Source organism: Phacochoerus africanus, chromosome 6, assembly GCF_016906955.1.
Source record: "Phacochoerus africanus isolate WHEZ1 chromosome 6, ROS_Pafr_v1, whole genome shotgun sequence".
NCBI classification, from domain to species: domain Eukaryota; kingdom Metazoa; phylum Chordata; class Mammalia; order Artiodactyla; family Suidae; genus Phacochoerus; species Phacochoerus africanus.
The window spans coordinates 130,962,375-130,977,114 of NC_062549.1; positions in this window are offsets into that span (position 1 = coordinate 130,962,375).

Below are 14,740 nucleotides of genomic sequence, written 5' to 3' on the forward strand. Positions count from 1 at the left end.
ATCACGGTGCGTTTCTGAGCTGGGGTGAACAGCAGTCTGAGATGAGATCAGAGTTGCTCAGGTAGCAGGTTTGAGAGTCATACTGAAAGACGCAGGTTCTCGGCCGTGTGGGCAGCACCAACCCGGCACTTTGATGTGGAAGAGGGAGGGAGAAATCAAGGCCCCTTTCCAGGGGCATTGGCTTCGCTTTGCCTGTCCTGTCCAACCCTGCCATCTAAATACCCCTTCTGGAGTTCCCGTCGTGGCACAGTGGAAACGAATCCAACTAGGAACCATGAGGTTGCAGGTTCGATCCCTGGCCTCACTCAGTGGGTTAAGGATCTGGCTCTGCCATGAGCTGTGGTGTAGGCCACAGACACGGCTCAGATCTGGCGTGGCTGTGGCTGTGGTGTAGGCCGGCAGCTGTAGCTCCGATTGGACCCCTAGCCTGGGGACCTCCATATGCCGCAGGTGCAAGCCTAAAAAAAAATAAACGCATACGTAAATACCCCTTCCTTTTTTGGTCCAGTGGTACTGCCTTGGACTGCAGCCCACCCTGTTTGGCTTGCAAGCAGCTGATGCTCCGTGGTCTCATTTTGAAATTTTTAAAATAATGTTTAATGATAATAACTTTTTTTAAGCTGTATGTGTCTGGCACGGTGCTAGGACATTTCTGTGCCTCGTCCCCTAACCCTCACAAGTGCCCAGAGAGGCAGGTGACAAAATGGAAACCCCAGAGAGGCTCGGTCCCTGGACAGAGTCACTGGGCTAGTGACTCTGGGCAGCATTCGCTGCTGTGCATTGAAAACAGGTGCGCTGCTAGCATTTTAAAATGATAGCTCATCAAGCCATTCTCAGAGTGTAGAAGGTGTTCTTACCTCTGCTTTTCCATGTTTATGCAGATCCCGGAGTGTGTCACCCTCTTTCCCAGAGGCATCCCTTAGCTGAGCCTCAAAAGCAAGGGCGACCTGGACGTCCCTGAATGCAGTTTTGGCGGGAAAATTGTGGAGTAACAGCGCCCTCGCGTGGTCGTTCGCATTTTTTCATGAGGCCTTTTGGCCCCTAGAAGGAGGTGAGGAATGTGGGGCCGCTGAGCTGGAGACCTCAGAATGAGCGTTTAACTCCTGGTAAACTGAGCCTTGCCAGGACCTGGCTGTGGACCTGGCTGTGGCTCTGGCCATGGCTCTGGCTGTGGCTCTGGCCGTGGCTCTGGCCGTGAATCTGGCTGTGGATCAAGCTGTGGGCCTGGCTGTGGATCTGGCCGTGGCTCTGGCTGTGGATCTGGCCTAGGCAAATTCTGTGGCCTGGACTCTCCCACTTTGGCTGAAACCAGAAAGAGTCAGAGACCCTGCAGGGGTTTTAAATTCTTCCACATTGGAATCCGGGAGGGTCTGAGGCTTCACCCTACCCACTCCTTAGCCCCCATCTGCATTTTCTTGCACACAGCAGGAGCTCGTTAGCTAAGGATTTGTTCTTTGGCTGAAAAATAAAGTCGCCAACTCGGAGGTAGAGGTGAGGGTGGCAACATTTTATTCTTTTTAACTATTCATACTCTTGTGTGAAATATGTCCATCTGACACCTATCTGGTAACAGGTGCTTCAGGAAAAAGGAAAGCACCTTAGGTTAATGGGATCCATGAATAGGTGGGAATAGCAAGCAATAGCAAATGGTGGCAGAATGGGGGGGGGGACGGGTGTGGGGCAGCGGAGGGGGCTGGCCCAGGCCATCGCAGTCAGACTCGGCCCTCTTTGCCCAGCCCTCAAGTGCGTGAAGACCCCACGAGGGCATTTTTGCTCAGCATACCTGTGGTCCCTACTGGACCCACGTTGCTGCCTGGTGTGCCGCCTGTGGGCTCAAAGAAACAAAGCTCCCAGGATTGTGCAGGCGGAGTCACTACGAGGAAGTGGCTTTTGTGCAGTGGCTGAGACGTCCAGGATGTGCCGCTGACCAGCTGGGGCCCCGGGAGTGGCGTTGCGATCCCAGGCCATGTCCAAGGGCTCAAAACCAGGGCGGCTGCCGGTGTGACTCCAGGGTGAGTCCAAGTCTGAGGCAGGAGGAGAGCAGTGGCCGAGCAAGAGGATGCTTCCCTGCTCAGCTTTTTATTCTGTTCAGCACTGCCCCCTCCGCCCCCCCGACTGGATGAGCTCCTCTGCAGGGCTGCCTGGGAACCGGCCCACTGAGTCCCATATTAATCTCATCCAGAAATACCCTGGCGACCACCCAGTGACCCGGGTGCTCGGTGGCCCAGTCAGGCTGACCTGTAAAATTCACCGCCCCCCTGGCAGCAGCTGTCGTCACATGCAGCTCTTTAGCTGCTTGTGCCCAAGCTATTCTCCCTTCGACGCCAGACACTGAGGGGGGGACGGCTCCTCCCTACGTGGCGCCCCCAGCATCCATCAGCTCAGGCCGGCTCCAAGGTATAAACAGTCAAACTCACAGGTGTGGGCCCAATATAAAGAAAACACAGCGTTTCTCTGATTACACAGACGTGTCCCCCATGGAGGACCACGAGCACTGAGGTGGGGGCCTGCTGGCCACTGCATTCCTGGTGCTTAGTGTGCAGTTTGACGCGTAGTAGGAGCTCAGATAATGCGTGACCCAGGAAGGCATGAGTCAGTGAGAGAACAGAGCCACCTGTGCCTCCCAGCTGCCGGGCTGCCTCTGCGGCCCCTGGAGCCGCCTGAAAACCATGCTTAACCTCTGCTCAGCATCTGAAACAAGCTTTACATTTTCTTCAGAGTCGAGAAGCTTCCTTTGCAAAATCCCAGCCTCCCCGGTTTTCACCGTGTTATCCCTGCAGGGATCCAGAAACTCCCCGACCCCAGCGCAGCCCTGGGTGGGGGGAGCCAGGGAGACGCTGCAGTCATGGCCATGTGACCGCCCTGAGGAGCCTGCGACGCTCTGGGCTTTTCCCGGAGGATCCGATGGAAACGCCACAGCCGGCAAGCCTGCTGGGCTGCCAGATCTGCCCTAATTCTGTGAGGCGGGCTTCCAGAACGATCTAGAGAAGGGGGAGACCCAGGCCAAGGTCATCCCTTGCGAGGGTCTCTGCTTTCAGGGTCTCGGTTTTGCTTGTGAGGACCAAGGACGGTCGCGGGAGAGGGGAGCTCACCGCCCCCCACTCCCCGGGGGGCGGGGCACGAGGAAACCACGCCCCCAGTCCGTCCCGGTTAGTCTTTGTCGGGTGGAGCTGAGCTCCAGCGTCAGAACTGCTTTCCCGGGGGCGCCCTGGTGGGCTAGCGGGTAGGATCCCTGCTTTCACTGCTGCGGCCCCGGTTCAGTCTGGGAACTGAGTTCCCGCACCAAGCTGCTGCACCCTGTGACCAGAAAAGAGAGAAAAAATCGCTTTCAGATCCTTGCTTGGGCCCTTACAGGGCTGACACCAAAATGTGGCTTCGCCGGGGGCTAGTGACCCGTGCTTCTGTCGGTCTTCAGGCTAATTGCCAACGACAATCGGAAGCATCATGGTAACAAACAGGTGGAACAGGCTTGACCCTACGCCACGTGTGACTATAACCTTCATTGAAATACTTGGTATTTTTGATGTTCACAGGCTAAGAGGGGACAGTATGCTTGTTGTGTAAACACAGTTTCAACCAGAACAGTCATCCTAAGAGCCCAAAGCAGGCCACCTCCCTGGGCCCTTCTGTGCGGAAATTCCGGAGCCTCTGCTGGCCCGTGACTGTCTTCCGTAAGCCCGTTTCCTCCTCTGCTGAAACAGTAAAGGCTACCCAGTCGCTGAGTACTTTCTGTTTTCCAGGCACTGAGCTGGATGTTTGCATGGCATTGCCTCACTGAACTGTCACAGCGACAGTATCAAGTCAGTTCTTAGCTCTCTGTGCCCGGGGCTCTCAGCTGTAAGCTGGAGATGATCGTGCTGCCTCTTGGAGCAGGAGTAGAGGTTGAAAGAGGCGATGGTGTCGGGCGCTCGGCCCTGATGGTACCAAGAAATGGAGGTGATGTGATGTGAGCGAGGCTGCAGGTGAGCGGTGGAGGGAGAGGAGGAGGAGGAGATCCTGGCTCCCGCGGGCAGAGGCTCTGGCTGCTCGTGGGCTCTCTGAAGGTGGGCATCCCGAGCTGCCGTCTCCCCCAGGCATGAGCCCTGAGAGGCTTCGACCACGTCTCTTACAGGTTTAATGCGCGTTAGCTGAATCCACACTCGACTGAAGGAAGAGGGGCCTGAGACGTCTGATGAGGAGGTGGATCTGGCCTCAGATGGCCCCACCTTGGCTGCCAACATCTCAGAGTTCCGCTTGTGGCTTGTCGGGTTAAGAACCCAACTAGTAACCGTGAGGACCCGGGTTTGATCCCTGGCCTCACTCAATGGGTTAAAGATCTGGCGTTGCTGTGAGCTGTGGTGTAGGTCGGCAGCTGTGGCTCGGATTCAGTCCCTATCTGGGAACTTCCATATGCCTCAGGTGCAGCCCTAAAAAGGAAAGAAAAAACAGGAGATCCTTTCATGACTCAGTGGAAGCGAATCTGACCAGGATCCATGAGGACACAGGTTTGATCCCTGGCCTCGCTCAGTGGGCTAAGGATTTGGCATTGCCATGAGCTGTAGTGTAGGTCGCAGATGCAGCTCAGATCTGGTGTAGCTGTGGTGTAGGCTGGCAACTACAGCTCCAATTCGACCCCCACCTGGAAACCTCCATATGCCTTGGGCAAGGCCCTAAAAAGAAAAGAAAAGCAAACATCTTGTTTCTCTCTTGTTGACGCCCTGTCCCATCTGAAGCTCCCCACCCACTCCACGCACCTTCTTATGAGGGGCTTGGAGGGAAAGCAGAAAGAACCCGTCAGGAGCAGGCCCTGCCCGGGAGTCCAGACAGGGCCAAGGGCTTAGGGTGCGGGGAACCTGGGGATGAGATCTGAAAGCCAGTAACTAAGGATGCAAGAGCCCCCGGCAGGAGGGAAGGGACCACGGGAGTGTGTGACAGAGACGGGCTGTCCCACTCGTCCTTCAGGAGGGGGCACTTGAAGCTCCCCACAGCACCTGCCGCCCACTGGAGCTCCCTTCCCAGCCTCCTTTCAGCTAAGAACAGCCGCTGGCACCGTTTCTGGCCTGGGGGTGTGCAGGGCAAGGATGTGAACAGTTCTCAGGCCAAAGGCCCTGCTCTGCTGTCTCTACCTGCCCCTGGGCCCAACCCCAGACCCCGGCCTGGTGACAAAGGCAAGGCCCTGGGGTCAGTGTGGCAACAAGAGGGGAGGGGCCGGGCTTCCTAGCCAACGCCGCCCTGGGCCACTCTCGTGTCTCTAGATCGTCACTGAGGGTTTTATAAACTTGTGTTTGCATAAAGCAACCCAGCCCCTACACGCTTGTCCATTGTCCAGAGTGAGTCCAATAACCAGGTGTCAGGTGAGCGCAGCCAGAGTCCCAGCTGGTAGACCCCCAAGTCCGAGCCATCCCGACAGCTCCCCAGGGCCTCCTGGGAGGGGGCATGGACTGGTTTGGGGAGATTCAGAGGAAAGAGCCATCTCACACTTCGGATGCCGCCTGCTGCCAGGTTGCACTGGGAGGGCAGTTAGCCTCTTCGGAGCCCAAAGACCTCATTCGCCACATGGGGCGGCAGGCACTGTCCTGCACGGAGGCCGAGGGGAGGACCTCGCAAGGTGCTGTGCGCGGCCCCATTCCGGGCACCTGTGGAAGCGTAGAGGTGCTCCTCTCCCCATTCGGGCCGCCCCAGAGAGCCCCGTAGGGACCTTCGCGGAAGGAAGTGGACCTGCTAAGGGGAGGAGCCCCGGTGCTGGCGCCGCAAGACTTCAGGGGGTCGGGCGTGAGACCCACGCAGTGCAGCTTTGCTGAGAGGCAGAGCGCGGCCACACTCAGTCGTGCAAGTTGTATGTGGACTCCGCTGTGGTTAGAACTGCAGGGCGCGTCCGTCCGTCTCGCCCTTGCGCGGTGCTTCGGGCTGCCGGGCGCTCCGAGACCCTCGCCTGCGCTCCGCGTTCACAGCCCCGCGCCCCCGGCGCCTCTATCCTTCCCCTGCCTCCTTCCACCCTCCAGGGAAAGTGGGGCTCGATCGCAGGACACTACGAGCTTTTTTAGGGAGACGGAAGTCGATGTGTCCTGCAGGGCTTTAGAGAACAAAATATCCTTCGTTCTATTTCTCAGTACAGGAACCTGCCTGCGTGTGTCACATAGCATTAGTTGGAGTACCGACTTTATTTATTCGGGTGGGTTTTGCTTTGGGGAGGGCTGTTTTTTTCCTTTTGGGGGTTGCTGTTATGATTTCCAGTCCATGAAGGAATTAGTGGCATTTTTACAACCTTGCCGGCCTCAGCGTGGCTTCAAGGGCATCCTCGCCCTGAAGCGGGTTTCCCAGGCTTGCCCACGTGAGGAGGGGCTCAGCGTCAGGTGCACGCCTGGCGCCCAGCGCGTCTGTCCTTGTGACTTCTGACTTGAGGACCGTTTTAGAACCACAGTGCGTTTCCTTTGTCCTAACGTGTAAGATGCGACTCTCCAGATTGGCAGGAGTGTGGGCCTCTGACGAACCTCAAATTCAGCAACCCTAGAGGACTCTGAGGTGTCCCCCAGGACCCCGTTAGAGTCCCAGTAATGACGTTTCACTTCCCAGACAGACTTCTGAACCTACTGAGAAATAAGCAAAAGATCAAGTACTTAAAGACCAAAATATCAGCTTTTTTGCTGACAAAGAGCTGATGTGTATCTATTAGCAAAAGGGAACAGCTTTAGGAGCTGCCATTTCCAGGCCATCCGTGCTGGGCCGTGGAGTTCCCTGGTGGCTCAGGGGGTTAAGAGCCCAGTGCGGTCACTGCCGTAGGGCGGGTTGCATCCCTGGGCCCAAGAGCTTCCTCCCCTTGCAGGGCAGAAGCTGCCCTGGAGCAGCCGAACTGGGCAGGTGCTCACAGAAATGAACCTACTCCCAGGGGGAGGTCTCTGGCCTCAGCCAGACTCACAGTTTTGCTTCCCAAATCGACAAAGGAGAAAGTCCTGGCCCGGGCTCTTCCTTTCCCTCAAAGTCTTCCTGAGGCAAATGCTGAAAGAATGACAGTTTCCTTCAAGAGGGACATCTGGTGGCCCTTGGATCTGTTCCGTTCTGACGCAGTGGTCAGATCACCGCTGGTCCATGCTCTTTCTGGTGTCAACCGAACACCCAAGTTGCATCCTGGCGTTCACACCTCCCACAGCTGCAGTCACTTCTTGGTCTGCCTGACGCCCAGCCCCACACACCCCAGCCGTCATCTGCGGGCACCTGGGGCACTGCGGCTGGAGCTCAAATTGCATCTTACGCCCCTTAAATGATACGACCTCTTCCTCTTCTGTCCTTGTGTAGACACGTTCTGTTGGCCGTTTCCACAGTTTGTAGACTTCAGTGTCATTACGTGTCACAGGGACCCATGACAATAATAAACGGAAAACCTGACCATTGAGTGGGCGCTTTAAGTCTGTTCCATTTAAATGAGTCACATCATTAAGTAAACACACAGTGTCCTGTAAGCCTTTCATCGGTTACGTAAGTACCCAGGCAGTTCGCTCTGACCCTGAGTTTTGTTACAGTTTGGTCCTTGTTCTGCAAAATTTTCATTCTTGGATTACCAGTTTTCGGGGACACCTGCCAATCCCTCCCTTTGCCTTCAGTTCTCTGAGCATTGAGTGTGTGTGTGTGTGTGTGTGTGTGTGTGTGTGTGTGTGTGTGTGTGTCGCGTCCCAGTCCTACGAACTGAAGGTACCTTTCCTGTTTTCCAGCAACCTGAATCGATGCCAACCTTCCACTGGGCTCCCCTGTTGGTGTGGGGGGGGTGACCTGCTGGCTGCTCCAAAGCTTTCCACTGGGCTTTGCAGGCTCCGCGATAAGGCATGTGGCACTGGAAAGAAACAGAACCTGCGGACCCTTCAGAGGCTCGGCCTTCTCCTCGGCGGACTGGGCTGCTGGGCAGAGGTGTAGGAGACCCTGGCTGCTCCTCTGTGCTGCTGTCACATTCCCAGTAACCCTCCCCAGTCCTCCACTGGGTACCAACCTCCCGTGCTTCAGGACTCGCTTCTCTCTCTCCTCCTGCCCTGTGAATCCCTCCAGGGCAAAACCCCTGTTCTGCTCCTGACTCCTGCGGGAGCTCAGGTAATACCTGAGGGAGGGGAAGGGAAGGTGGGAAGGCGGTGAGGGAGGCCAGAGGGGACGGAGCAGCCCCAGCCTCCCGAACAAGCTGTGCTCGGCAGCAAGCCGTTCCCCACGTTTCCCACGGTCGCCTCCTTCCTCTCCATCATTCCCAGTCCATCCATGTCACCTCCATGTCACCTCCTCACTCCCACGTGCATCCACGTCACCCCCTAGTGCCACGTGCATCCATGTCACCTCCTCACTCCCACGTGCATCCACGTCACCCCCTAGTGCCCTGCCCCAACACCCTTCCTCAGGGAGCCCCCAGGCAGCACACGGACACAGTCACACTCTGTCTTCTGTCCCTGCTTTGCCTACTTCCTGGCTCTTCGTCACCTGCAATTCTTTCAGCTGCTTGCTGGTTGTCGTCTGTCCCCTGCACTAGAATGAAGCTCTGGGAGGTACCACAGCTTCGTGTCTGAAACGGTGCCTGGCTCGTGGGAAGTGTTCACGAGCTTCGATGGAATGACTAAATGGAGGAGAGATGGGAAGGGAGGGTCCCCCCTCCCTTTTGCCCCATTAAATACACTTTAAAATGTGGCGTGTGGGGAGTTTTCCTGTGGCTCAGCAGGTTAAGGATCCAGCATTGTCGCTGCCGTGGGTCAGGTGGCTGCTGCGGCGTGGGTTCCATCCCTGGCCCAGGAACTTCCACATGCAGTGGGCGTGGCCAAAAAAAGTGGCCGTGGGCACCTCCCCGGGGAAAAAGCAAATGTTCTTCTGCCCTCTGTGACCTGCTCCTGGTCTTCTGTGTAGACTGCGGGGTCCCAAGGCACCCGGGTGGGAAAACAGGTGAGGGAACGGACTCTGGTCCTGAGACCGTCCCAGCCCCACGGCCGTGTGCAGCCAAGGACGGGCTGAGCCTCTGGAGGGTGAGGGGACCTTCACGGACCCTAAAGCCGAGGTCGAGGTCACTTTAGGTCCACGGTGGCCAGGGAGCTGGCGGCCTGATGAGGGCCTGGAGCTGGTCCCGGAAAGCCAGGCGAGGCTGCAAGGCTGCTCCTCATCCGCCTGCACGGTCCTCCTTTCTCCTTCAGCCTGGCACCTGCTTCCTTCTCCCTCTCAGCGCAGACTCTGCCCAGGCACCAAACGCGCTGCTTGAGAGGCTCAGAGGCCCATCTCTCAATTTCACGGGCAGCGTCCAAAGGGTCCAGCGTGGGTCACATGTCTACACCTCTTTCGGTCAGCTGTGAGTGTGGTGGGGGCCACACTGTATGGACATGGCAGCTGGCTCAGGGTTCAGAGAAGGGGTGCGTGGCTGGGGGTCACCCCAAGAGACATCTGCCTTGGGCAGCAGGTGCTGGGCTCCAGGCCCCAACCGTATCCGAGAAGCAGTTTTTGTCATTTCCTTTCACCTGTCCAGCTATTTCCCACAATCGCCCCACAATCGCCCAGCACTGGAAGCTCGGGGTCTAAGAGGCTGCTCTCAGAGATAGCTGCCGGGTCACTCGGGCACTGAACACGCATTTCCAGTGTTAGAGGACCTAAAAGCACAATCAGCGACAGAGCAACGGTTATCGCCCTAAGGTGGCCTTAAGCCAAATGCTACGGATGTCCGTGGGCGACTTTCCACCTTCCTCTTTTTGCTCCTGGGCCTGAGAAAACAATTCCGGGAATGTGCCCACTGAGGGCAACCGCCCCAACCAAACAAGAGAGTGTATCTTGTGTGGACCCAAAACGCACCTTTCCGTGGGGAATGGCGAGGCCAGCTCGCACAGCCTTCTGCTTTCTCGCTGACTCCTTCTGACTCACCCAGGTAGCTGTCTGACTCTTTAGCCCAGGGGTATGGGATCCAAGATGACAGCAGGTGAGATCACACTTTGGGTTTTTGGAACACTTGGTACCTTTCAACGGATTTGCCTTTGAGCAAACTTCTCTCATTGTGGGGAGCCTGTTCGATGGTTCAAGGCCTGGGGAGGGGGCTAGCGACAAGGTGGCCCCAGAAGAGGATCTGCTCTGCCCTTTAATGTGAGGCCTTCACAACTGTGGACAGAGGCGCATTTCCTAATAATGCAGATGTGTGTCAGTCATTGTCCTGCCTTCTTGCAAGGTTTGGGGCCAGTTCGGCCTGGTCACATGGTACTACCTGCCCAGGTACTCCTCCAGGAAGACTTCCGTGGTTTGTGCGAAGAGTCCTGGGCTGGTGGAAGAGAGCTTTGCACGTGGAGAGGGTGCAGCCGAGAGCCACACAGAATCCTGCGGCACAGGCGCTGGCCTAGGGACCTAGCTGATGGCCACTGTGAGCGCAGCCCGCGAGCATCCTCAGCACAGGTGCACAGGTCGTCTCATCTGGTGTCCGGGGTGCGAGCACAGCCATCTCTCTTCCTGTCCTCCAGGGCCCCTCTCTCCCCATCCCACGGTCTGTGGACCCCAGGAGAGGAGGGGTAGACCCCCCCTTTGCAAGTCTGCAGTTATGCGCCCGCCTCTTTCTGTCTTACACCTTTACCAGTGACTTTGGAACTTAAAAACTACAAATTTACCTCCTTTATTCTCTGGTTTAAGAATGGGACCTTCCCCCAAAGCAGTGGAGGACTCCTAACCAGTTCTTGGCTAAGACAAAGACCCTCAGGGGGCAAGTGAATAAAATCAGAGAGCCCAGAACAGGAAGTAAGGAGCAGGGATGGGTGGACATTGGGGGGATGTGAGAGCACAGAAATAATTCTTTAAAATACTACCCCTCCCTGTGGGAGCCAGGCACTGTGTTCTGAATACGAGGCTTGTTATGACGGTGTTGTGAGCTCCCGTTCTCCTGGTTTCATGAAGGCCGTAGACAGACACGCGAACCTTGAAGGGAGGACAAAGCAGGAAAAATACCAGCACCGTTCAAGAGAAATGCAATGTGACTCATGTAGGGAGTTTTACGTTTTTTAAAAACAAGTGAAATGAGACAAGTGACATTAATTTTAATGATATAGTGTATTGAACCCCATGTATCTGTAAGAGCACCATGTCAATGTGTGATCAATAAAAAAATTAACAAGGAGATATTATACTTTTTTTTTTTGTCCTAAGTGTGGGAAATTCCATGTGTGTTTTATATTCAGAGAATATCTCAGTCTGATGAGCCGCAAGTGCCTGGCGATTGCCATATGGGCCAGGCAGTTCCACACTGTCTCTCAAAGTTTCCCAACCCACGGGCCTGCGCCCCAGTTGCCCACGGTGGTAAATTTCATATTAGTGTGCGCTCTCCAGACTTCATCCCCGTCCCCAAATGACTTTTCCGCTTTTACCAGTGCTCCCTGCCAATCATCTGCCAAATGAAGCACACACACTCAAAAGTACGCCTCTGGAGTTCCCTTTGTGGCTCAGCGGAAACAAATCTGACTAGTATCCATGAGGACGCAGGTTCAACCCCTGGACTCGCTCAGTGGGTTGGGGATCCGGGGTTGCCATGAGTTGTTGTGTGGGTCACAGATGTGGCTTGGATCCTGTGTTGCCATGGCTGTGGTGGAGGCTGGCAGCTGCAGCTCCTATTAGACCCCTAGTCTGGGAATTTCCATGTGCCACGGGTGTAGCCCTAAAAAGAAAGAAAAAAAAAAGTGTGCCTCTGAGCCAGCTTCTGGGGAACATACCCTAAGACCTGGTGGATCTAGCCTGGCAGCGCCGAGAGTAGCCACATCTCGTATCAGTTAAGCTATTGTCAAGTGGGAACCTTCCCGCCGTCATGGAAACATAACAGGAGCACAGGTGGAGCCCCCGTCCGGGGAGTGCTTCCGGGCAATGAAGTAAGTACCTGCTAAGCTATAGTTGCAGCAAGGAGTGTCCTAGGCTGTGACAGCCTAGGAGAAGGGCCTGTCCATTTCTGAGCCCTAATAGCAAAGGGTAGAACAGTGTCCCCTCCCCTGAGGCCTGAGTGGTGACGGCGGTAGCAATGCCCAGCAGAAGGGCCGTCTCCTGAGGGGCCCCGGCAGCAGCGCGGCCGAGTGACAAGGAGACCGGGCGGAAGAACACCAGGGACCTGCTCGCCTTCCCACGAGATGGCTCTGGGGACGCTCAGACCCGCCGGAGGACCGTTTTCCAGCCACCAAACCAAGTGTGGGGGTACAGCTACGACATTTGATAGTCAAAGGGAAATTTAAACTTTTGTAGGCATGGATGGTAAAGTCGGGACACAGGAATGGCATGTGAATTACGTCTTGACCAGCTGTCTGAGTCAGGATGACCTCAGACAAGCCTGTATTCACGCCTCCGAGAGCATCCAAGAAAAACAATGGCCTGTTGAGATACGGATGGACTCTGACCCTGTTTATAGATTCTTTAGAAGAGGTGTGTGTTTCCTGGAGTCAGAGCATGACTTTAAATGCTTTCAAACAACACCCAGAACACAACCCAGCTCCATCGGGGGTGAGGCAAAGATGAGAGAGCAATTTTATGTCAGTGAGCACAAGAGTACCCCTAGAAGGACTCCGACCCCAAAATGTCCACATAGATTAACAAAATGTTCTTTGGTTATTTTTCTAATGAAAATGAAAAATCCCTTCCTGCTTATTTGTACTCTGTCTCCAACCCTCTTAGGCCAAGAGAAACAGTCCTCTGAGAAACCAGGTGTTGTTTCCGGGTGTATTTTCCTCTCGAGCCATCATCCTCACCAAATATAGGCCAGTACATTTCCACTTTTGAGCCAAACATAATAAATGAACACAAAGTCCTACAGAAGACCAGCCTAACCTTGCAGCCTTATCTCTTTACCTCCCCAAAACATGTTTTTTCAAAATAATGAATTTTTTTTTTTGGCTGCACCCTTGGCATGCAGAAGTTCCCAGGCCAGGGATCACACCTGAGCCAAAGCAGTGACCAGAGCCACAGCAGTGACAATGCTGGATCCTTAACCTGCTAAGCCACTGGGGAACTCGCCCAAGGTGAATTCAAAACGGCAATGGCGACGTTTCATCGTCACTTCCAGAGCACGCTCTTCTGAAATGACCTCCTACCCCCGAGCCAGGGATTGGCTCTGTGCTCTCATTCTACTGGCCTTTTCTGCAGCAGTTGGTGTACTGAACAGTCTTTTCCTGGTTCATTCTGTTTTGATAAATATTTACTCAGTACCCACTATGAACTGGGCACTGTTACAATCACCTTGGGAACATTAGAAACTGAAGCAAAAGCCCTCTGCGCTTTGGAGCTCATGTGATAGCTGGGGAGGCATCGTAAACCATTAGCCCCAGGAAGTGAGAGGGTGTGTGGGACAGTGGAGAACAAACCACACTTTCACAGCCCAGGGGAAGGACTTGGCCTCTGGAGGCTGGATACAATGGGCCGACTGTGTTTTTTCACCTAATGTATCTCCAAACCATCAGGAAATTCCCAAGCGCCACAAGATGCCAAATACCACTGAGTTTCTTATGGAAAACAGAGTTGGGGTGTTGGGCCTGGCAAGTTCCACTGTCATCTCAAACCCTCACCTGTTTCATGAGTTCAGGGGCTCAGCCTTAAAGTTGCTTTTCACCTAAGCTCCAGTCTCACACTTCTTTTTTTTTTTCTTTTTTTCTTTTTCTTTTTATGGCCACACCTGTGGGATATGGAAGTTCCCAGGCTAGAGGTTGAATTGGAGCTGCAGCGGCTGGCCTACACCACAGCCACCATAAGGCAGGATCCGAGGTCTATACCACAGCTCACAGCAACACTGGATCCTTACCCCAAAGAGCAGTGAGCGAGGCCAGGGATCACCCCCGCATCCTCACAGAGACGACCTCTGGTCCTTAACGCACTGAGCCACAATGGGAACTCCATCCGATCTTATATTTCTCTCCCCCACCTGCCAGATTGCTCCCCAAGGGATTGTTCCCTAAAATACAAATTGAACCTGTCACTTCCTTTTTCCTAAAATAGACCCTTGAAATCTCCTCAAGGGCTAACCAAAGACCCCCTGATAATATATGCTCTGAGAGATACAGGTTCATTTGTCAGTACAATCATACCTAGAGGAGTTCCCATTGTGGCTCAGCAGAAACGAATCCAACTAGTATCCATGAGGAAGCAGGTTCGATCCCTGGCTGCTCAGTGGATTAGGCACCTGGAGTTGCAGTGAACTGTGGTTGTAGGCTTCAGACTCCGCACATGGTGTACCCAGGGAACTAAGCACCTGCTGTGCATTCAGTCAGTCTGAGCTAAGATGTTGCTATTTCCCAACAAACCGCCTTTACTTCTCTTCCCTTCACGTACTTAAGCTTCTTTTCCAGGGTGCATGAGAAACTTGGGGTGCAGAGCAATTGGGAAACTTGCCTGAACTTGAAAAGTGAGTGATAAAGGAATGATTCAAACCCCAGTGAAGGAAGGCTGAAAACCAGAGAATGAGATGTGAGTCAGAAACCACGGAGACCGGAGACCGAGGTCAGGAGGGAGGCGCTGAGTCCTCCTGGAGCTGCGTCTGCTGTGTTACACACAGAATTCTCACCTGCAACGTGAGGATAATAAAGTCTACCTGGAAGGACTGTTACAGAGATTAAATTGTAATAGCAGGAGTTTCCACTGTGGCTCAACAGGATCTGTGGCATCACTGCAGCACCAGGACGAAGGTTGGATCCCGGGCCCAGGTTAAAGGATGTGGCGTGTTGAAGCTACAGTGTGACTCAAATCTGAACCCTGGCCCTGGGAAATCCATGTGCCACGGGGTGGCGAAATAAGGAGGAAAAAAAAAACTTTAACAGCA